The sequence below is a fragment of the Cotesia glomerata genome, linkage group LG1 (assembly GCF_020080835.1).
Source record: "Cotesia glomerata isolate CgM1 linkage group LG1, MPM_Cglom_v2.3, whole genome shotgun sequence".
NCBI classification, from domain to species: domain Eukaryota; kingdom Metazoa; phylum Arthropoda; class Insecta; order Hymenoptera; family Braconidae; genus Cotesia; species Cotesia glomerata.
This window is the reverse complement of record NC_058158.1, coordinates 37,029,412-37,054,719: the sequence shown is the minus strand read 5'-3', so window position 1 is coordinate 37,054,719 and position 25,308 is coordinate 37,029,412. Positions and strand designations below refer to the sequence as shown.

The window sequence follows — 25,308 nt, the reverse complement described above, 5'->3', positions numbered from 1 at the left end:
TAAAAGAAACTGTTATTTAGTAAAGCTCATTATCGACTGACATTCTTCAGCGCAAGACTACTCAACAAGCTGATGATGCCGATTTCAATCCTCATCCTCGAGTGTAACTCTTTTTAATTTTCATTCCCTGTAATTTTATGATCTTCGAGATTTCATCAGACGAAGCGCAATTTTCCTTTTAATTGCTCCTATCGGCATGCAAATATTTTATAAATGTAATTATCAGCGGCCCTACTAGTTGGCAACATCAGAGAAAGCGTGACTCGCCGTGGGGTCTTGCCCACCTACGTTGTCTTCACGTCACGTGTCAAGGAGGATGTGACGTCACGGTGTCACGCTACCAAGATTTAGAATTTATTTATGAGAATTTTTGGTGTGAAAATTGGGCTAATTTATTTATTAGATTGTAATAGCTCTTTAAATTCAAATAAATTTTCGATTTTTGATGTTTTAGAGGATGACCACTGACTGTCAAGCGACTCGCTAGAACCGTCAAGTGTAAATTTTAAAATTCTATTCGGTGACTTTTACGAAAATGTTAGAATAAATACGGCGATGGTAATAAAAATTGACAAAATGTAATCGAGTTAAGCGGATATTTGTCTAAAAATAGTCCTTGGTCGCTTACCGATTGACAAGCTGACTAATGGAAGTCATTTACAATCTCCGGGGTTACGGCTGTTAAATACTTAAGTAACGTTCGCTGATAAAAATAGTTGTGACACTATGAATAATAAATAAACAATAAATTTATGTTGGATATGGTTTTTTTGGTTAAAAAACTGTAGACAAGTTATGGTATGAGAAATAGCGAATTCGTTTGTGAATTTTTAACAAATAGAAAGTATGGAATTGATTGTCTTCTGGGTGAAAATGTAAATTGTAGAAGCAATCGGGTAGATTAGTTTCTTTAGCAAAAGTTTTATTAGATAATTCCAAGAACTCGGGCAAAAATATTCTGGTGAAGTTTATCTATATATATATAAGCGAAATACCACTCACTCATCACGAGATCTCTGAAACTATTCGCCCGATTGACTTGAAATTTAGCATAGTTACTCCATTCGTGATGTAGACGCTCACTAAGAACGGATTTTACGCAATTCCTAGCCAAAATGAATTTTTCGTCTACCATCACATATGCCCTCCCCTCCCCTCCCTCTCATTCTTCTCCTCCCCTCCCGTGCCCTATAATCTTTCCCCTTCCCTATATCTCTCTCTTTTTTTGGGAGCGAAATATCATTTTGACCCTCTAATCTAAGAAACCATCAGTGGCACCCGTAAATTATCGAACTCAACCCCCCTACAACCACCCACGCTAATCAACCGTTGCCATGGTTACCATTGTCATGGTTATCGTTGCCATGGTTACCGTTGCTATGGTTACCGTTGCCGTGGTTACCGTTGCCATGGTTACCGTTACCATGGTTGCCGTTACCATGGTTACCGTTATCATGGTTACCGTTGCTATAATAACTGTCAAAATGATTGATTTTAAATTTTATCGATTGACTGTTGGGACAGTAGGAATTCATAATCATACGTTTTTTAAGAAAGAATAGCTAAATCATTAATAACTGAAATAACTTATATGTATTGGAATAATCATGAAGGATGAACTCGATTATATCATAACACAGATAAATTAAACATAAATATTATCAAGTTGATATTGTTAAATGATTATACTGATTTTAATGATTAAAATTAAAATGGTAAATTGTGTCTGATGCGTCTTCTCTAAAATTTTACAACGATATCGTTAAATTATTATAAAAACGGTCGATTTAAGATAATTTCTAATAAAATGAGTAATAATAAATATATTTTTTAATACCACTTAATTTGTTATGAATTTATTAATAACTAGCTGATACCCGCCCGCTTCGATAGGAATACAATAAATTTTTATGGTGTAACCTAGATGAAAAATATAAACAAAATGGTTAATTTCAAAAGATAATGAATATAAATTTTGAATTAGAGAAAAGTGATTGTTTGTGATGACCGGTGTTAGCGAGTATTAAATATATGAGAAAAGTATTTTATTATTAACATTTTTTAAAATTAAAAAATTATTGACATTTTTAAAATTAAATAATACTATGAAGCGGAAAAGAATAGGAGTTACGGATAATTATTACGTGAATCGTTCCAACATTCACGTAACAGAATAATTGGAGGAGGAAGAGATTGAGAAAGAAATAGGAAGGACCTTCTTAATAAGAGTTTACAGAATATGCGAGAAAAAATTCAGATAGCTCGGACAGGGATTCGAACCCAGAACCTTCCGGTGACATGTCGGCTACTCTACCATTTGACCTATCCGGTCTAGACTAAATGTTTAGGATAACATTATTATAATGGGAACGCATCTCACTACACAGTACGTCATGGGTGATGCGGAAATCTGTCTAATGACAGATTTACTGACTAACTGACCCATTGATTGATTGATTATTAATAATAAAATACTTTTCTCATATATTTAATACTCGCTAACACCGGTTATCATAAACAATCACTTTTCTCTAATTCAAAATTTATATTAATTATCTTTTTGAAATTAATCATTTTGTTTATATTTTTCATCTAGGTTACAACATAAAATTTTATTGTATGCCCAGCGAAGCGGGTGGGTATCAGCTAGTTAGGGTATATAAAGATAGAAAATAAATTATTTTCACAATTAATAATATTTTTATTTAGTATTTTGTGAATAATCTATTTAAATTTATCCTAATTAGATTTTTTTTATTAAAAAAAAATTATTTTCGTCTCGGAAGTATATATTTTTGATTTAAATTCTCTGGTAACGAGAAAATTTAGCGACCATGCGCCACCTGTTGGAGGTTATCGACACTACAGGTTATAAAAAAATTATATATGAATATTTTAGGCCTTATATTGATCCAATTTTTATGTCTGATCATATATGGACTTTAAAAAAATTAAATATGGACATATAAAACAATTTAAAAAATTTTTTTCACGGTTACACACTTCAAGGGGTAACATTTTAAAATGATAATAAGATTCTAGCACCATCATTCCAAATAGTGGGGCAAAAATATTCTGGCAAAGTTTATTAGATTATATAAAGATATAAAATAAATTATTAATATTTTTATTTGAAAATTCATTTAGTATTTTGAGCATAATCTATTTAAATTTATCATAATTAAATTTTTTTATTGAAAAAATTTATTTTTGTCTCGGAAGTTTGTATTTTCAATTTCAATTCTCTGGTAGCGAGAAAATTTAGCGACCATGCGACACCTGTTGGAGATTATCGACACTAAAGTATATAAAAAAATTATATATGAATAATTTAGGCTTTATATTGATTTAATTTTGATGTCTGATCATATATGGACTTAAAAAAAATTAAATATGGACATATAAAACAATTTAAAAAAATTTTTTCACGGTTACACACTTTAAGGGGTAACATTTTAAAATGATAATAAGATTCTAGCACCATCTGATGGCACCCTGATAAAACATCTCGCCAGAACGAAAATCGATGGCCAGAGAATAAAAGTCTACGTGGGACCTCATTCCATTCTGAAAGGTCATCGACCTTTCCCAACACCACGGGCTACAGGACTAGAAAATCAACCAAGTGCTTTAAAAGTTCAATCAATCACTCATCATTAAACTAGTAGTTAAAAGAGAGAGAGAGAGAGAGAGAGAGAGAGAGGAGGAGGAGGAGAAAGAAATAAAGAAGGAAGGAAGGAGAATAAAAATAATAATATGACAGTGGAGTGTTTTATTGTAATTAAAAGTATAAATAAAAAGAGGTTAAAGAAGAAACAAAATAATCAGATCCTGAGAGTGGGACAGAATTCATCGGATTGTGGTTTATTGTTGCTGAGAAATTACGATGAGAGGAAGCACCAATCATTTGGTACAGCTGGACTAACGGGACCGAAGCGAAAGTCGATTCGTGCCGGTCACAAATTCAATTAAAAGTTGCGGTTATTAAGTTGGACAATGAGTCCCAAGAGGGTTGGAGAACTGGTAAAAAGACTCGATGACTCTATTCCTCTCTCTCCTTCTTATTACTAACTCCCAGTGACTTGGTCGGGCAACAACAAACCTAAGGGGTAATACTAATAGGGTCCTTGCTGATTCCACTCGGCTATGCCCGCCTTGATTAAGCTCCGCGCGACGCCTAGAGAAAATATAATGACTTTCGCTCTACTCTGCAAATTCCATCTCCGAGCCACCCTCGCTTTAGATCACCCGACTCTTTATTACTATTATTTCTCTCCCTCCAAGTCTATGTCTAAACATTTTTATTCTCAATAACACTTTCAATTTCTTTAATTAACATTTTTTCAATTTGAAACTTTTGGAGGTCGTAATGGCCAGCCCAATTGATAGTATACCGAGCAATCTCAAGTGAGGACACCAGTGTGCTGAGATTAAAGGAATAAATATCTCGGAACCGATAATTGTATTGGTAGTTCCGGTAACTAATGATCGTAAAGTCATTACTGCGGCTTCTTCGATCCTCAGATTGGTTATACAAAGGACCCCAACGTGTTACTCTTTTTTTACTACCTTACAGATGTAATTTCAACTAGAATAGAAAAATAAAACTAACCATGGCTTTCAGCCAATTGCTCAATGTAATTTAAGACAAAAATGATTATTTATTGTCCTTTCCATACAAATAATAATATTTATAATTATCTTTACTGTGTAAAATGTAAATATGACTATAATGTCGCATTACTAATGATACTGAAGTTAGCTGACAGCTATCAATTTTTTAAATTTTTATAACAAATCAATTACAATTAAAAAATGCTTTAGAAAATTTCCACTAATAACTTTTTTTGGTTTTCACATGAGGAATTTTTTTATTAAAATTTTGTCATAATAATTTCACTGCTATAAAATTCTAAAAAAATTTCTAAAATTTGTCAACTTCAGTCAAAACTATCTCTCGATACATAATTTATAAATGACCTTGTATCTTGTGAACTACTGACATTTTTAAAGATATAAGCTCATCGTGACATTACACTCATCAAGACCTTTTATTTGAGTACCCACATCAATTTTTCATATATTTATATATATTATATATATGTATATATGAAAAATATATGAAAATGCATGTGGGTACTTAAACGAAAGCTCTTGATGAGTGTAACATCGGGATGAGCTTATATCTTTAAAAATGTCAATAGTTAATAAAGTACAGTGCAATTTAACAAAATTCATTACTTAATAAAGCAAAATTTTATTGATTTTTAGTTCACTAGTCCTTACTAATGCCAAAAGGGCTTACAAAAATTTTTTTTTTCTTTTAATGACCTTAGAAATGTATAAATTTACTAAAGAAAGAAGTTAAAAATTTTTTAATGCAAGAAAATTTCAGTAAATTTGATTTTTATTAATTATATAATCATAAACTTGCTGGTCAAAATTTAAAATCTTAATAATTACAATTTTAAATTTATAACAAAGTCCTTTTGTTAAAAAATATATTTCTCGACAATAAAATAACAATATTTCATGTAGAACATTTAACTATTCGTTATAAACAACGGAAAGAAAATAGAGAAGGGATAAAATAATAAATTTTCTGTCTGGTATTTATATATATGATATGATATAGTGATTGAAAATAATCCAACAGTCGATACATACCACGATAAAATATATAGCGATAGGTCAGTATGCAAGGGTGCATTATTTCACAAAGTTTAACCTCATGATCCTTGAAAGTAAAGAGGACATAACTCTGGCGTGCATGTGCGCGCATGTATAGCGCAAAAGTCTCAACAACAACAGTAACAGCTAAAGCAACAACGAACATATCGAAAAGTTGCCGATAAATAAAAGTGCAAATACATGCGTGACGGGACTTTATATGCAGCTTTAAAATACGCAAGAGTAATACTATAACTTAACGATACACGACGAAGGTCAAACGATCCTGAGTATGTACTCGATCGACTCTGGTCATTCGTATCGAATTGCTTTAAAATAATAATACAATACCGAGTACAATACATATTTTCTCCTCATCTCGGAGATATTGAACACAACACTTCCACACGCTGCGGGAAGTCACCCGATGATGTCAGTGGCGCTTGTATGCGACACACTTGAGATGCAAAACAGACTTTTGCTGTGTACTGGGTACTGTATGAGATCTGAATAAACATTATTACTTTATTAATAATTCTAGCACGTTAACACAGCTGTTTTATTCACTTTCAATCATAACAGTATCGTTGCGTATTAATTTTCTGTGCGAGTTTTTAAATGATGATACGTAACATTCTGGAGAAATTCATTTTAGGAATATCTGGGCCCATAACCTGTTATGTAACCCATAAAGGCTTTTATTGGGTAAAAAATTTGATTAATTATTAACAATTCGTAGAAATGATTTATTTTTTTATAAATAGCCTGAAAAAATTGGGAATAATTGAAGAAAAATTACAATTTTTGGAAATTTAAAATCTATTTAATTTTTTTATTTAAACTTTTGATATTTTTACAAAAATTACTTTTATATTTTTACAAAAAAAATAATTTTCAAAATAAATTTCCTGAATTAAGAGTTTTTTCAATTTTTTATCGATGCAGATAAATTTCTCTAATAAAAATAATAAATAAAGCATCCTGATGATCAAAGTTTGATAAATGAAGCACACGATTCATTTTTCATATATTATTCACATGTTCTAGCATATGCTGTCTCGAAAAATAGCCAACTACTGAACTTTATTAAAAATCGTATTTCTTACAGATTATTCCACCATCAATCAAACGAATTCAATTGAATTGCAGTATGACCTCAAGTAAAAGACATACATTACAATTTATACTCGTATATATTTAATGATACATATTTCTCCTGATAAAATAACTAGTTTAATGATATTAAAACTCACTATTATTGATAACAATAGGAAATTTTTACTCAAAAAAAGAGATATAATAATGATAAACAACTCCTTTGAAATTGACAGATTTGATATATTAGTAGATAAGTAGTCGTGAGTTCTCACTTCATTTATCATGAAACTAGCCCACCTGTCGTCTCTCCTACTCCTCGCTTTCTCCTTCCACTTCTCGATTATTCTTTTATTCATTTTTTACATTCCTGTTGACGGATCGTGGAGCTGAAAAGCACACAAATTTTAAGTAAATAACTTCTTATCATTTCTCATGCTTTTCTTATCGGTTTTATTTTTAAATACGTGAGCGGAAAAAATAAATTAGTCTTAAAAGCTGCAAAACTACCAACATTTTCTAATAAAATAAGAAAAAAAAATTGTCAATTTAGAGCAGCAGGTGTTGAGTCTTGATAAAAACAAACTTGCTCACGAATATTCTGAGATTCTCACATGTACCTTGGAGATAAAGGTCCGCAGCATCAAAATTCACATGGACTCATCGAAAAATAAAACTACTTTGCTTATACTCCACACTATACTCCGTCAAAGCGCAAAGCGGCTGCGTAAATTATCTCAGCAGTATGTACTTACAAAAGATTTACAATCTAGCCAGCAAGGTTTGATTTACACACCCGCGCGTTCTTATATACTCACTGTGGACCACAGCCAGAAGGCCTTTTTTTATTTTTATTTTTATTTATTTATTTATTATTCATTTTTTTTACAAAGTGAAATATGCAACAGGATCCTACTTCAGCAGACGCGCTTCTTATCTCTCTCTTATGCATATCCACTCCCATCTACGACGATATTCGACACAATGCGCTAACAATGCTATAAACCTATGAATTACGATGCCTCGGTTGATCGGTGCTCTTCGCTCTTTACTCCTCTTGTTTATTCTCACAGTCAACATGATTGACTCGACTTTATTATTCCTTAACTCGAATTATATCGACGCTGAATAAATCATCAACGTGTGATGTTCAAATTATATATTTCTATCATTATAATTTAATATTAACTAGCAACCTTGCAGTCACTATGTGACTGCCGTAACTTGTGAACTATAAATAAAATTTTGCTTTATTAAATAATGAATTTTGTTAAATTGCACTGTACTTTCTTAAATATTGACGTTTTTAAAGATATAAGCTCATCCCGATGTTCCATTCATCAAGAGCTTTCATTTGAGTACCCACATGCATATTTATATATTTTTCATATATAAATATATAAAATATATGAAAAATTAATGTGGGTACTTAAATGAAAGGTCTTGATGAGTGTAACATCGGGGTGAGCTTATATCTTTAAAAATGTCAATAGTTCACAAGATACAAGGTCATTTCTTAATTATGTTAAATTGCACTGCACTTTCTTAAATATTGATATTTTTAAAGATATAAGCTCATCCTCAAGTTGCACTCATCAAGAGCTTTCATTTGAGTACCCACATACATTTTTATATATTTTTCATATATACATATATATATATAAATATATAAAATATATGAAAAATTGATGTGGGTATTCAAATGAAAGGTCTTGATAAGTATAACATCAGGATGAGCTTATATCTTTAAAAATGTCAATAGTTCACAAGATACAAGGTCATTTCTTAATTATGTTAAATTGCACTGCACTTTCTTAAATATTGATATTTTTAAAGATATGAGCTCATCCTCAAGTTGCACTCATCAAGAGCTTTCATTTGAGTACCCACATGCATTTTTGATATATTTTTCATATATACATATATTTATATAAATATATAAAATATATGAAAAATTGATGTGGGTACTTAAATTGAAGGTCTTGATGAGAGTAACATCGGGGTGAACTTATATCTTTAAAAATGTCAATAGTTCTAAGATACAAGGTAATTTCTTAATTATGTTAAATTGCACTGCACTTTCTTAAATATTGATATTTTTAAAGATATGAGCTCATCCTCAAGTTGCACTCATCAAGAGCTTTCATTTGAGTACCCACATGCATTTTATATATTTTTCATATATACATATATATATAAATATATAAAATATATGAAAAATTGATGTGGGTATTCAAATGAAAGGTCTTGATAAGTATAACATCGGGGTGAGCTTATATCTTTAAAAATGTCAATAGTTCACAAGATACAAGGTCATTTCTTAATTATGTTAAATTGCACTGCACTTTCTTAAATATTGATATTTTTAAAGATATGAGCTCATCCTCAAGTTGCACTCATCAAGAGCTTTCATTTGAGTACCCACATACATTTTTATATATTTTTCATGTATACATATATTTATATATAAATATATAAAATATATGAAAAATTGATGTGGGTACTTAAATTGAAGGTCTTGATGAGTGTAACATCGGGGTGAGCTTATATCTTTAAAAATGTCAATAGTTCACGAGATACAAGATCATTTCTTAATTATGTATCTTGAGATAGAGTATTTTTGAATGCAGCCGAAATAATTATCATCACATAAATACCCTGGCAAAAAAATTTTGGTTATTCTCTTAATAATATAGATTACATATAATTATTGATTTAAAGAATTTATTTTTAGGATAAAAAAATTTTAATTTAAAAAATTAATGAAAATTTCACTGATTAAAATTAAAAAATAAATTACTTTGAGTGTAATTATTTTTTCAATGCACGATATTGATGTAAATAAAATTTATTAACCTTTCCACGATTAGGGAAGCGATATATTTAAGCCTAACTGTCTTTAGACGTTTGTAAGTTTGCATGGTATTGAAAACAGGTGAAAAAGGATGAAAAAAAATGTAAAAAATCTTGGGAAGAAACAGAAGAGGAAGATGTTTAAGAAGAAGGTGAGGCCGAAGAAGAAGCACAAGAGCAAAGAGTATAAAAAATAAATATATCAGTGAGAGGACTTACACTCGTATTGCCAAGCTATGAATCGTCGAAGCGCGAGATCGTAAAGCCAACGTTATCATCTTCTGCATCTTAATGTAAGGTACGCTCCTTACGTATATAATATCTACATAAGTACGAGGCTGCGTGTATGTTACAAACGCACAGTATGCCAAGGAGCAAGGAGCAACAGCAAGAGCTACAGCCGCGATAAAAAATAAGAGGAGATTGTGTAACGTATGCAGAGCCCGTTGGCACAGGTGTCCGACGCCTCAAACAACATCTTTATGCTCAACTCTTCAAAGGATCCCCCCCCCCTGACACCATTCATCTTTCGGAAAACTATTTTTTATTTAAAATAACACCAAAAATGTGTTTAAATATTTTTTATTTTAATTTTTATGAGTTAATTTTCAGAATAATTATTTTTCCAAGATTTATTATTATGTATATTACATAGACCCGGTATGATTAGCTTACACGAGTGTAGAGATTAGATTAGATAGTATTTTTATTTACCCAAGATTATTTTTATATTTTATTTTAATGTTTGTTATTTATCCATGGAAAATTATTTTATCTTTGATATTATTTAACCTGTTTCAAATATTTATTCTTTTATTTTTAAAATATATTTTATAGCTGTTGAATAATTTTTAAGAACGATGATAGAAAGATTTTTTAATATTTAATAAGCTTTATTAATTGTTGAATATTTTTTTTAGACTCAAAAAAAATTTATTAATATTTAATAAACAAATTTATAAGCAGTTAAAAAATTATTTTATTGCAAATCAATTTAAAAAAAAATTTTAAATAAGTCTTTTTTTATTTTTTTAGACCTGAAAAGAATTAATTAATATTTAATAAATAAATTATTTTCAAATAAATAAATTTATAAGCAGTTAAAAAATTCTTTTATTACAAATCAATTTTAAAAAAATTTAAAATAATTCCTTTTTTATTTTTTAGACCAAAAAAAAATTAATTAATATTTAATAAATAAATTTATAAGCAGTAAAAAAATTCTTCTATTAAAAATCAATATCAAAAAAATTTTAAATAAAGTCCTTTTTTTATTTTTTTACACCAAAAAAAAAATTAATTAATATTTAATAAATAAATTATTTCCAAATAAATAAATTTATTAGCAGTTAAAAAATTCTTCTATTACAAATCAATTTCAAAAAAATTTAAATAAAGTCCTTTTTTATTTTTTTAAACCAAAAAAAAATTAATAAATAAATTATTTTTAAATAAATAAATTTATAAACAGTTAAAAAATTATTCTATTGAAAATCAAAATTAAAAAAATTTTAAATAAATTTCTTTTTTATTTTTCTAGACCAAAATAAATTAATTAATATTTAATAAATAAATTATTTTCAAATAAATAAATTTATAAGCAGTTAAAAATTCTTCTGTTACAAATCAATATTAAAAAAAACACCATTCGGCCACACCCGAAATGGAAGGTAGATTTCACTGTATGAAATTCTTGATAAAATGACGTACATAAGTCGGTTGTACTACACATTGCCTAAAAATGGTTCAATTGCACTCTTAAATTTGAAAAAATAACTAAAAATGGTCAAAATGTCAATGTTATAAACGTCAAATTGAAGGCGATTTTATGAGCTTTCACATGAATTAATCAAAAATTAGTAATCTCTTTTCAATCGAAAGTTATGCAACAATGAAGTCACCGAAAACGTGATTTTCACTATTTTGATAATTTTGAGGTGCTACCATTTCTAAACTTATTGACGAATTTCGCTCATTTTAGAGCTCATGCAAGCTAATTGTCCAAGGGATCTATATACTAAATTTCGTTAGGATCTCTTAAGAATTCTCGATAGAATAACATTCATAAGTCGGTTGTACTACACATTGCCTGAAAATGGTTCAGTTGCACTCTTAACTTTGATAAAATAACTAAAAATGGTCAAAATGTCAATGTTATATGCGTCAAATTAAAGGTAATTTTATGAGCTATCACATGCATTTTTCAAAAATTAGCTATCTCTGTTCAATCAGAAGTTATACATCAATGAAGTGTCCAAAAACGTGATTTTCACTATTTTGAAAATTTTAAAAGGCCGCCATTTCTAAACTAATTAATCGATTGTGCTCGTCTTTGAACTTGTTCAAGGTAATTACTCAAAGAATATGTGTACCGAGTTTCATCTAAATCCGTTAAGAATTGTAGACGCTATCGTGTCCACAAGCCACGTTATATTACATACATATCCACAGATTCGGTAGAATCTGGCGCCAAGTTCCGTTCAAATCCGTTGTAAACGGAGCGCCAGACTACCGACTATGTTTACTGTAAGCAGAACGGTTTTTTGAGGTTGCGAAATTTTATTTAATTCTACGGTACTTTTTTTACCCAATTCGTTTATCATAACAGTGATTCATAATTTATTTCACCGTATTAATTAATTATATTCACTTATAACAATTTATTTACTTGAAATTATTAAATTTTATCATCACATACTATAGCTCGCTCAGAAATTTCGATCCAGACTTTTTTTTGATGGAGAAAGGTCAGCGCCACAGACTAGATAAAATAAAAATGTGTAGTAATCCTCCTATAGATATGCAACTACAGTTAAAAAAAGTAATTCACAGCTTACATTTACGGCCGCCAGGATGCACTGGAATTATATCTACATAAGCTGTAGCTTCAAGGGGATAGTTTGCAGTAAAAAATGCTGCCAACGCGAGATTTAAGTTGGTACCAATTGTAAATTTTCATTATAATTACAAAAAATACTAAAATCCGAACAAAAACCGTTTCACTGTAAAAAGATCGCGCCAAGTCCACCTTCATAAGACTATTAGGAAAAAAAATTTTTTTCTTTACAAAAAGATACAAAATAAAAAAATTAAAAAATCTAAGTAACCGATATGATTGTTTATGATTTTCGGAAATTAAAAAAAATCTTATTGTAAATTTAAAAATTAAAAAAAAAATTTTAGAACGTACGTGGTGTGCATCATTGTGCATTTCAATTTTTTTAAAGTCCTAATAAATAGATTTTACGAATTTCATTAAAAGTAAAATATTTTGCAACCACGCACACTAAATACGTTCTAAAATTTTTATTTAATTTTTAAATTTACAATAAGATTTTTTTTAATTTCCGAAAATCATAAACAATCATATCCGGTTACTTAGATTTTTTAATTTTTTTATTTTGTATCTTTTTGTAAAGAAAAAAAAATTTTTTTTTTCCTAATAGTCTTATGAAGGTGGACTTGGCGCGATTTTTTTACAGTGAAACTGTTTTTGTTCGGATATATATATATATATATATATATACATAAATATATAAACTTTTGAACCAATGCTAATTTTGAGCTTTACTCGACTACATAAGAGATAAAATGACAAAATTCCGTATGAATTCCGACACAAGGACCAATGCAATAGATAGATTTCTACGAAATCTACCTAAAAAATCTAAAATAAGTCCTTTTTTATTTTGAACGACGCCTACGATTGTATCCTCAGGCGTTGCTTGCCGTTCAGCAGCCATAATCGCAATGACTTTTATGAGTTAGCAGTATAAAATAGGTGGCTCTATCTATCTACTATCCGGAACCGGTCACTATACTAGTCACAGCGAGGATCAGCAACAGGACTGTTGACTTGTTGGTAGACGAGAGGACTAAAAACAACAAGCCTGATACCTGAAGACTGAGGAGAACATTTAAATGATGTCGCCGGCTAAACTGTCGAGAAGGAGAATAGAACAAGGACTAGACATGTATACTGCTACTGCTAAAGAGCAGATATGTGTATTGCAATACTTCTACCCAGAGGAAACAGCGACACCGCGAATAACTCACATGTACAGGTACAAGTCTGAGAAGTAGTGGTTAGACGGCTAGACGGACTGATGGAGAAACGACGGACTTGGCTCAGTCACCGGTGACATCTTGGATCGCGGTGCCGCCTCTTTTCCTCTCTTTTTGACGTCTCCTGTCCTTTCCTCGTCTAATATAAACTCTTATCCTCCGGTCGGGTGTAATGGATAGACCAAGAGCAACAAAGAGGCTGAATTAAGAGTTGCGCTGGTGAGTACTGGATAGGAAAAGACTTAAATTTACGTCGACTTATTTCACGGGGTTACGGGAGGGGGTGGAGGAAGAAGGGATGCTAATCAGATGCCGACAACGCCGGCGAACATCAAAAGAAAGTAGCGTCGCGGCTCGTCACCGCACGCGCGGCCGAGCCTTTATTTGAATGCGCTATCTCTGCTCGGGGAGCCAGCCCACAGCTACGGGTCCCTCTTTTTCGGGGCTTTGTCGCTGCCCTTTACAACCCGTGGAATCTTTGCCAATTTCAAATTGGGTTACTTTTTTTATCAACTCGAATTTATTCATTTATTTATTTATTTCATTTAAAGTCGGTGAAAAATTTCCTGTCCATAAATGGTTATTAAATAAATTTGATATGTTTTTATACAGCTTTTGATGTGGCTTAATATTGAAATTTAGTCATATCAAACGATATATGAGCATAAAAAATAAATTATTATTCTTTTTTAATCCATATTACTAAGATAATAAGCAAAATTTTGTGGCCAGTGTATTTATATGATAAAATGGATTTTTATGATTAAATTTGGTAACTTTAAAAAAGTCTTGACCTGAAGTTGTACCTTTTCATGGTTTCATATCATTCTCACCAATAGTCCATTTATGATGATAAGTATTTAGGCTGCATTCGAAAATGCTCTATCTCTAGATAGATAATTAAGAAATGACCTTGTATCTCGTGAAATATTGACATTTTTAATGATATAAGCTCATCCCGATGTTATACTCATCGAGACCTTTTATTTGAGTACCCACATCAATTTTTCATATATTTTATATATTTATATATGTATATATGAAAAATATGTAAAAAATGCATGTGGGTACTCAAATGAAAACTCTTGATGAGTGTAACATCGGGATGAGCTTATATCTGTAAAAAATGGCAATAATAAATAAATGACAGTGCAATTTAACATAATTAAGAAATGAACTTGTATCTTGTGAACTATTGAAATTTTTAATGATCTAAGCTCATCCCGATGTTACTTTAAACTCATCGAGACCTTTCATTTGAGTACCCACATCAATTTTTCATATATTTATATATATTAGATATATATATATGTATATATGAAAAATTTATGAAAATGCATGTGGGTACTCAAATGAAAGCTCTTGATGAGTGTAACATCGAGATGAGCTTATATCTTTAAAAAGGTCAATAGTTAAAAAATTACAGTGCAATTTAACAAAGGTCATTATTTAATAAAGTAAAATTCTATTTATTTATAGTTCACAAGTCACTACAGTCACATAGTGACTACAAAATTGCTAGTTTTATTTATTGTTTAAAAAAATTTTATCCAGTTTATCAAATTTTATTTAATGAAAATTATAATAATACAAGTAAATTTTTTTGAATAAATGAATACAATTTATTTTAAATTCTTCGATTAAAAACAATATATTTTCAATAATTTATTAACAATACATTAATGCAAAAATTAGTTAAAAAATTGCGAAAATACTTAGGAGTATAAATTTATATTAATTTGATGAAAAAATAAAAATGATAGCCAGCGTGTCATATATAGAAGAGATTCAGAAGCTAGTGACGTTTGCATTCCAATTCGAGAAGAGCGATGTTAGGCTTGGTGGCGGTGTCCTTTACCAGCCAAACATACTCAACATAGAAGTTTAATAATATGCGACGCGGTGTCTCTTTGCTAAACAGTCAGCAGAACCAGCAGCAGGAACAGACCAGTTTCGCCCTCATTCTCTCTCTCTATCTCATTCTCTCCTCTGTTTCCTCTCGAGCTGTCTAATAAAACGATCGTCGATTATCGTGCAATTATGCCGTCTCATTAATCCACCAGCAATTATCTCTCCCCCTCCCTCGTCCCTCTTGCCCCTTTATTTCTCCGCTTTTATTCTTTCGTGTTAGTCCTTTTGGTTATTCTGGTTCCTTCATTTATAAGTTATGAACGCACCAGCTTCTTCACCGGCAATTACATCCCGCTGTGTAGACTAATGTTGATCACAACGATTCACTCGGACAATGACTCGGGATATAATTTAACCTTACTTTTAACAATAACAACCATAACAACGATTATAATTATAATAGTCACATTAAAAATGATTGCCATTCGGTGCATCAGTAGCTTCTTTGATTATTAATCCGTGAGGATTAAGAAAATTTGGAAAAAAAATAAATGGTTTATTTTTTCAAATTATCAGATATAAGCTCATATCGATGTTACTTACACTCATCAAGAGCTTTCATGAGTACCCGCATGCATTTTTGATATATTTTTCATATATACATATATATAATATATATATTTTAAAGATATAAGCTCATTTCAATGTTATACTCATCAAGAGCTTTTATTTGAGTACCCACATGCATTTTTGATATATTTGTCATATATACATATATATAATATATATAAAATATATGAAAAATTGATGTGGGTACTCAAATAAAAGGTCTCGATGAGTCTAACATTGGGATGAGCTTATATCTTAAAATGTCGATAGTTTACAAGATACAAGGTCATTTCTTAATTATGTTAAATTGCACTGTACTTTCGTAACTATTAAAGTTTTTAAAGATATAAGCACATCCCAACGTTACACTCATCAAGAGCTTTCATTTGAGTACCAACATGCATTTTTGATATATTTTTCATATATACATTTATATAAATATATGAAATATATGAAAAATTGATGTGGGTACTCAAATGAAAGGTCTTGATGAGTGTAACATCGGGATGAGCTTATATCTTTAAAAATGTCAATAGTTTACGAGATACAAGGTCATTTCTCAATTATGTATCTAGAAATAGAGCATTTTCGAATGCAGCCAAAATAATTATCATCATAAATTGACTATTTGTAAGAATGATATGAAACCTCGAAAATGTACCAATTCAAGTCAAGACTTTTCTCAACGATACCAAATTTAACCATAAAAACCCATTTTATCATTTAAATTACACTGGCTACAAAATTTTACTTATTCTCTTAATAATATAGATTATTAAAAATTAATTTTTTATTCTCATACATCCTGATAAGGCTTCAATGTTAAATTTTCCACTGGATTGCAATTTCAGCAATACTGACTACCCACGAGAAGAAAAAAGAAGACACTTAGCATCACCCGAGGATGCGATGATTGAAAAAATCTAAAGTAGCCCGGAGATTATTCTCGAGAGAATCGAATCTGGTTGCTGACGAGTGACAGGCGGCGGCTTTGCCACGATGTAGATTTGTTTGCATTTAAAAATCAAATCCACCGCTCCACCTCAACTCTCTTCTGTTGTCTTTTATGCCTCGATACCTGAACATGGACATCAGCCGAGGAGAAACAGAAGCAATCGCTCGTCACAGTAGCAGCAGGTCTCGCACGATCACGATACGATTTTGAGATGGTGTGTGGAAGTTTAAACTCTGGATCCTCAATCCTCTTATTTCTCAACATCAACACACTGTTGGTATGCACGGGTCTCTGAGTTGCTTCTTCACTCTGGTCCTTTCCTCTACAGGTCCCGGGACAATGCTCGCTAGTTTTTGCGGCGTTTGCTTCCTCAGAGCGGCAAGGCAGGGAAGGTCCAGCGAGGATTCGAGCAACATCCACGACCAAGACCGAGCAGGAGCTAACAACCATCCGTTTTCTGTCTCGGTTGTTCTTCTTTCGAGGGGAAGAGACCGAGGAGGCTTCCTCATGCCTCTAGGAACAATGAAACCAAAAATTCAGCCGGCACCCCAAGAATGCGATGCATGATTACCTACTTCGAGTGAGAAGTCGATCCAGATCCTTTGATCTTCTCTTCGCCACCCCAGAAGACGATCTTTGGAATACTGGACACCAAAAAAAAAAATTTACTTTTACGATCATCTTTTCTATGAATTGTCTTGCTTCAAGCTCTGGTAGATATAAGATCATCTTCATCGATGACATTTAATTGCCACACGCGGGGATGTAGTTTTAAAAATTCTTAATTTTTTTTTTAAATAATAAACTAATCAATTGTTTGGCCTAAAAGCTTTGTAGGGGATGCAAATACAATTAGATTAGTGTATAATAATTATTAGAAATAAATTTATCAAGAGTTTTAAAGCCTAGGTGACCTAATTTCAATTACACGAAAAAAAAAAAGTCGAAAAATTACATTATAAATAGTAATTAGCGTCGTTTCGTATAAAAAATTCGAAAAATTGTAGTTTGAAATAATATTTTTCTAAATTCAAACTTTTAATGTTAATTTTCAGAGCTTTCAATGTAATTCTTACAAAATCTGTAATAATTACAATCTGAAACTGTAATTTTTCTAGTTTTCATCACAGAGTGCTACGTCACATCCCCCATGGAAATAATATATATTTTTGATATATTAAAAATATATGTCATTTTATATTTTGAATACAAATAAAATATATTTATTTTATACGTGAAATATATAAAAATATACTTGAAGTCTCTAGGACAAAATTGACAGTCCGAGATTTTGAATTGTACTAGAAACTGGCCTAGTTTAAAGTTTTCCGGAACAAACATTGTAACCATGCCCTTGCAAACGTTCTCAAGTTAAATAAATAATAGTTTAAAAAAACTAAAAACACGCTTTTTATAGAAAACCAAACTAAAAAATAGAAAATAAATTTAAATTAAGAATAGTGTTAAAAATTTCAATAAATATAAATTAATAATAGTGTAAATAAAAAAAATGTATTTTATTTTAAAAAAAGCGTGAGGTGCATGGTGTCAATAGTTATAAATATTTTATTGACAGATATGAGTAGAGAGATTATCATTTTGATAATATCTTAAAAAGCACCCCACGCTTTTTTTAAAATAAAATACATTTTTTTTATTTACACTATTATTAATTTATATTTATTGAAATTTTTAACACTATTCTTAATTTAAATTTATTTTCTATTTTTTAGTTTGGTTTTCTATAAAAAGCGTGTTTTTAGTTTTTTTAAACTATTATTTATTTTTTACAAATAACTACCATGTTTGTTGAGGTAACAAAAATTTTCTATACTGAAAAAAAATGTCTGAAGATGATAATTTTGTCGGTTTTTCCAATGATATTACGTATGAAGCAATAGACTGAGACTGCTGTGGGAATTGGATCGATGAAAAAATGTGTAATGAACGATCTGCAATAATAAAAATAGAATAGAATAAAATATAAATTTATAAAGAGTATAGGAATTATTATGAAGACATGAAATAATATACAACTGTACCTGTACCAGGCTATTTCTTCCTAGCAATAATACATGTCCTGTGGTTATTTATGCAGCTAAGTAATTATGCGACTGAATAAAGTTTGTACTTGAAGAAAAAGATGACTGATGCTGCATTTGATGCGACTCGAGAGTAGAACAACTCCACCTTCTACCTTCTGCCTTGTTCTCTCCTCGGGTTTATCTTCATCCTTATCCTTCTCCTCCTCCTCCTCCTCCAGCACTTTGATCTCTCGCTTTAACTCTTACGCGCGATTCTCGCTGACGTTAAATATAAATTTCAAATTTTCTATGGCGTCGAATTTTTGTTGGAATTTCGTCGACTTAATTTCATATCCAATTACATTGCATAAAATCGTATAAGTTTGTAGTAAATATTAATCACTACTTCTACTTGTACATAAATATATTCCAATGAATTAATATATTACTCTCATTAATTCAATATAAGAAAGTTAAAAAAATATTTATGTTTTATTTTAATCAAATCACATTGAAAATTCAAACTTATTGCGGATAAAATAATTTTTATCGATTTTTTTTTTATTTAATTAATACTTGTTGATAATTTATTTAGTCTTTTCCTTTCAAACAAATTTTTTTTTTTTTTTTTACAAAGCAATAGAACCAATTTAACTCATTTTTATTTTTAAATATTCCTTTTTTTTATTTTAAAAATTTTATTAAATTTATTTATTATTATTTCTTCTGTATCTAAATATTATAATTAAAAATATTCAAAATCTTTCATATTAAAAAAAAATTTTATGTCAATTTAAAGTACAATTAATTATTTATCAAAAAAAATTCTAAAGATTAATTTAATAAAATAAATTATAAATAATTAATATATCTCGGCATTAAAAAATTTCAACTTTTTTTTTTATATTTACAAACTAATAAGACCAATTTCGTTCATTTTTATTTTTAAATATTCCTTTTTTTCATCGTTTAAATTTTTAAAAATTTATTTATTATTATTTCTTCTTTATCTAAATATTATAATTAAAAATATTCAAAAAATTTTATACTAAAAAAAATTTTAAGTCAATTTAAAGTGTAATTAATTATTTACTACAGAAAATTCTAAAGATTAATTTAATAAAATAAATTATAAATAATAAATATTTATTTGTATTAAAAATTTTCAACTTTATCCAAGATTTAATATCGATAAATAGATTAAAAGCGGACTAAAGAAAAAAAATGAATACAAATACAAATGAAGATTATAATTGTAATTATTTGAGTAAAGACAAAGATTAAGAGGATGCAGCTGGCGATTTAAAGTTATCGTCCGTTTCGAAGTTCGATTAGTGAGGTATCGATGAAAGAGTTGGCTGCAATAATAATAGGGCAGTGGATAAACTTCTTATGAATTGAGCATACAAACTAAAAAATAAAAAACAAAAATGTACATTTGTGTTGTTTGTGTAGACAAAGAGGAAGAAGAATAATAATATCGCAGGATGGAGGCCGTGAATGAACAGAATGGGGGGCCTTGGAGTTCACGCTAATACCAGCTAAGAGAAGACAGATTAAAAAGCCCCTATTTAAATATTATCAATGAAATTACAGTGCTCATCCAGCACAATTTCTCAGTCTCAAAGATTATTACTTATTATTTGTACTTATGCTTGCTCAATCGTCCTTGTCAATATAATCGGCCGTCCTTATGATTTAATTCCTTGTTGAAAATCTTTCGACTAATTTTATTGTCCAATAAATCTTCGGGTTTATTTATAATGCGGCTTCTGATGCTTTAAATATTTTTTTGCAGATTGAAAAAATATTAACTGTTAGATTTTAAAAATCAAAAGAGTTTTTATTTTTACCGCCCGGAGGTTTTGCTAGTTATTTATTCTTATAATATTTTTATTGCGATCCTTGGCATTGTTGAGCCATTTCAGTACAATACATAATAATGTAATGTATTAGATGTAATACATATAAAGAAGAAATAATTACTCTAGTATGATCAATATCTGAAGTAAGAAGTTGGCGTGACTCTGCATAAAAGCAAAACACTTGAATGTTCATATACACATAAACATATATTTATTTTTTTATATATATATAAATACACATGAATACCAGAGTCTGTCAGATTGTAGATTCTCCCGGAGGCGGGCATATAATTAGGTGAGAAATATTAATGTGAAACTAAGAGCAATAAATCCTCGTAGCCGCGAGGGAAACATTGAGTCAAAAGTGCAGGGAAGCGTCGAGTGACTTGAGTATTTGTTAATAATCATAACTATTTTAACACTATTTGTTAATCCTTAATATCTTTAATAACCACACCTTGTGTCTATATGAACTCTTGTTATGCAATTCTTTCATTTCTTTCATTTTTATTGCATTCGTTTTCTGGCTAATCGATAAAACGTTTCTATGTTAATTGTATATTTTATAATTTATTTATTACTTCAAATTATTTTATTTAAAAGATATCGTTTTTGTAATTAAATTTATTCATAATTTTTTGATAAATCTTTGAGTCAATAAAACATTTTTATATATCTTTACATTTACAATTTTTTAGTTTTTATTTTTTTTTTTTAACTTATAAACTTTTTTCTTTATCGAATACACGGAAAGAACAAGATGACACTGGATATCATCCCAAATTATACTGAATGAAAAAAAATTTCAGATAGTAGCTAGTATAATCCAGATTACAATGAGTATAATCCAAATATCACGCAGTATAATCTGGATTTTTTTAGCTACTATCTGAAATTTTTTTTATCACAGATATCAATGAGTATAATCCGGGATGATATCTAGTGTCATCTTGTTCTTTCCGTGTATGTTTAGAGTTTAGTTTTACAAAATTTTTTTAAATAATTATAATTTCATATCTTCTGAAAATTTTAAACAAATTTTTCATAAAATCTCTGTTTTTAATTTTTATACAAAAATAATTTTTTTTTTCGTTCTTTGAAGACAATTTTACAATATTAAAAAAATTAACTTGATAAGTCATCAAAAATCTCTTTAAAAAATAAAAAAAAAAAACATTATTTATTTTGTATAAATTTTTTTATCAAAAAAAAATTCTTGAATTAATTTTTTATGAATGCGAAAATAAAAATTACAAAGTCATAAATTTTCCAAAAATTAAATCTAAATACCATAATTGTAATTTTGATAAGTAAAAATTTTATCTAAGATAAAAAAATTTATTTTTCAATTGAAATTTAAAGCTACTTAACAAAATGAAAAACTTTTGTCACTCTGACTGAAAAAAAAAAAAAAAAAAATATATCTAAAGAATGAAATAGAAGTAGCCCTGAGTAAGCAACTCTGAGAGAACGTGTCGGCATGGTCAAAGCACAAACTTGGACTGTGAATCTAAGATGCAATCTGATACACTGAACCAACTCAGATTACTATATACGAGCCCCCGCTGAGTCCACGCACCTTAAAACATCATCCTCACGTGCCACCGCCAAAACACTCTGAATTTTAATCCCATCGAATGTAGTGTGCAGATCTGGAGCACTTTTCCGGGCGAGGATATCTGGAAAATGCAAGACAGTAAATTGATATGATTTTTCATTTTTAATTTGAACGATCGAGAAAAAGATAAAAAAGAAGAGAGAGAATTGCGGAGAATATGAAGGAGTTTCTTTGTTTGTTGCTCTCGAATCCCGAAGTGAAGTGTATGATGTCTCTTGTGTATTGCAGGCATTGTACGTATACGGTGTAGAGTCACGTTCGAGCAATGCAAGAAAGTACTATGATTATCTATAATACGGCGATGATCCGTATAGTAATACCAACCCACTTTCGAATTAATCGGATTGTTCTACGTCCAAGTGCTTATTAAGGAACCCGAGAGTATAAAACCATGCAAACTCAATATTGCTTTTACGGGCTGAGACCAGATACATATATTAATTTTATAAATTAGTGCTAAGAATAAACCCAATAAAAATTTAAATAACCGGTATCGGAAATTTTGATTATTAAAATAATTGTATCGATGTGATAATTTCGCGAATCAGGATTAATTTATTGAAAAAACTTTATAAAATTTAATTAATAATTATTGAGAGAAAGAAATTTTTTGTATTTGTATTGATTACTTAATAAATGTTCAGAAAAAGAAAATTAACTTGAAAAGAGAAATTTTTTAATCAAGTGAAATTTATTTAAACCAAGAAAAATTCTTACACTAAAAAAAAATTAATTTGAATCAAGAGAAAAATTTTTCAACCAAAAAAATAATTTTGAAGAATATTTTTGTTTTAAATTAAGACGACAAATTCTTGAATTAAGTAAAATTTACTCAAATTAAGAACATTTTTTCGGTTCAAAACTTTTTTCATTTAAATCAGCATCATATTCTTCAAAATAATTTTCTTGATTCAAAATTTTTTCTTTAGAATCAAGTTAATTTTTTTTTAATGTATGGAGAAAATTAATTCGCAATAAAGAGCTGGAAGTTTTCTTCTCAATTTTTAAAATCAAGCTTTTAATATTTTTTCATTTCTGTCTTAAATTATTAAATTAAGTTTTTTAGTTAAGTAGTTAAAAAAAAATAGTAAATTTATCAATTTATCTTTACAATATATTTGTAAAAAATTTCTTAAGGATTTTTCTACTCAAATCAAAAAGCTAATGTTGTTAAAAATTATTTACTTGATTCAAGTTAATTTTTTTGTGTGTGATAAATCGGCTATGCAAATAAACAGGTAATTATTAATGTCTGAAAATGCCCGTCGAAAACGATTATCTCAATAAACAACTCGTAACATCTATCAAGCCAATCACGAGATCTTTGATTTCTCAAATGATCTATCTAATAAAACACGAGTACAAAGTGCAGCAAAAAAGTAAATATACAGGTTAAGTCCGTTAAGTTGTTTTCCGTTAGGTTAACGCCCCTTAAGTACTTACCGAGAATTGTTTAATGCTCTTCTATGTTTTTAACATTCATATAAATGCTCCCTTATAAACACTTGTTCTGCTACTTTTCCTTTAGGGTTATCACTGCCAGATGGCTGTTTTCTTTTTATATGTATCAACAGTCTGCATAATTACTCATTATCATACCTGAAATTATTATCATAATTATTATTTTGTCTGATATTTATTGTAAAAATAAATTCAAATTTAACAAGAATAAATAAATAAATAAAATCCGTTCGACTTTCTTAAACCAAGCAAAGTAACATGAGACGAAATTAATTCGTGCGTATAAACAAAAGCACTGGTATTTTCTTATTTATTTTAATTTAACAAAGTAAATGTAAAACTATATGGATAAATAATAATATATTTTACAGAGTGGAACAATCAGACATTTTCAGGCAAGGATAGAATAACTTGCGGATTAAACAATAATATAAATATAGATGGAGTTTTTCTTTTTGTTAAACATCATTTTAAAGCATTCAAAGTCGTTCAAGGTAGGTGAGTGTATATATAGGAATATATAGGAATATATAGGAGCAGGATGGATATTATATGTCTTGGAAGTGGACTGTCTCAGAGGCTGATGCAAAAAAGTTCGGATGACTGTTGACTGTTGACGAGTAGAGCGAGAGTCGTCGTTTCAATTCCGTGCAAATAAATCCGTGACTCGTAACATCTCATGAGCCGTACCGTGATGCATGATTTCATGGAACTGGCCAGAAGACTTAAGACTTGCTCTCGGGACAAGGAGAAGATACTACACACTAGCAGTTGCTACTTTTAAGTTGGAAGTAGCAACGCCAAGTATAATATAAACGCGTGTGGGAAAACTCAACAGATGCATTATGTATTTATTGCTTTAAGTTAGTTGGGAATTACTTTGCCACTGTAATGACTTTCTGCCCCTGCACTATCTTAGGAATGCCATACAACTGATTTATCGTTTATACCTGCAATGTCTTATCCTGTTATTTTGTTATCGCCCGGCTATTTTCCTCAATACGTGCTATGACTATTAACTTCTATCGTCATTCTCATTACATCTTACATTTGGAAATTTGTTTATTTGCGTAACAATCATTTACGTCAATCTTGATGATCATCCACCAGAGAGGAGATCAATTGATATTTATTGTCGGGGTTTTTATTTCGAGCAGACCGATTAGTTGAAATTTTTTTTTAAACGGAGTTATTATTATTATTATTACTACTAGCAACCTTGTGAACTATAAATAAATAAAA

General features: G+C 29.5%; 1 long non-coding RNA gene across 4 annotated transcripts in view; it reads right to left on the bottom strand.

The window, feature by feature from the left end:
• Positions 1–22,282: 22,282 nt before the first annotated feature.
• Positions 22,283–25,308, bottom strand: part of LOC123259294 — a 54,276-nt gene continuing 51,250 nt past the window's right edge. For all 4 annotated transcript variants that reach the window (XR_006508210.1, XR_006508211.1, XR_006508208.1 and 1 more), the window contains 2 exons: positions 24,049–24,204; positions 22,283–22,666 (listed from right to left, as the gene is read on the bottom strand). This is a non-coding gene — a long non-coding RNA (uncharacterized LOC123259294). The remainder of the gene's footprint in view (positions 22,667–24,048; positions 24,205–25,308) is intronic.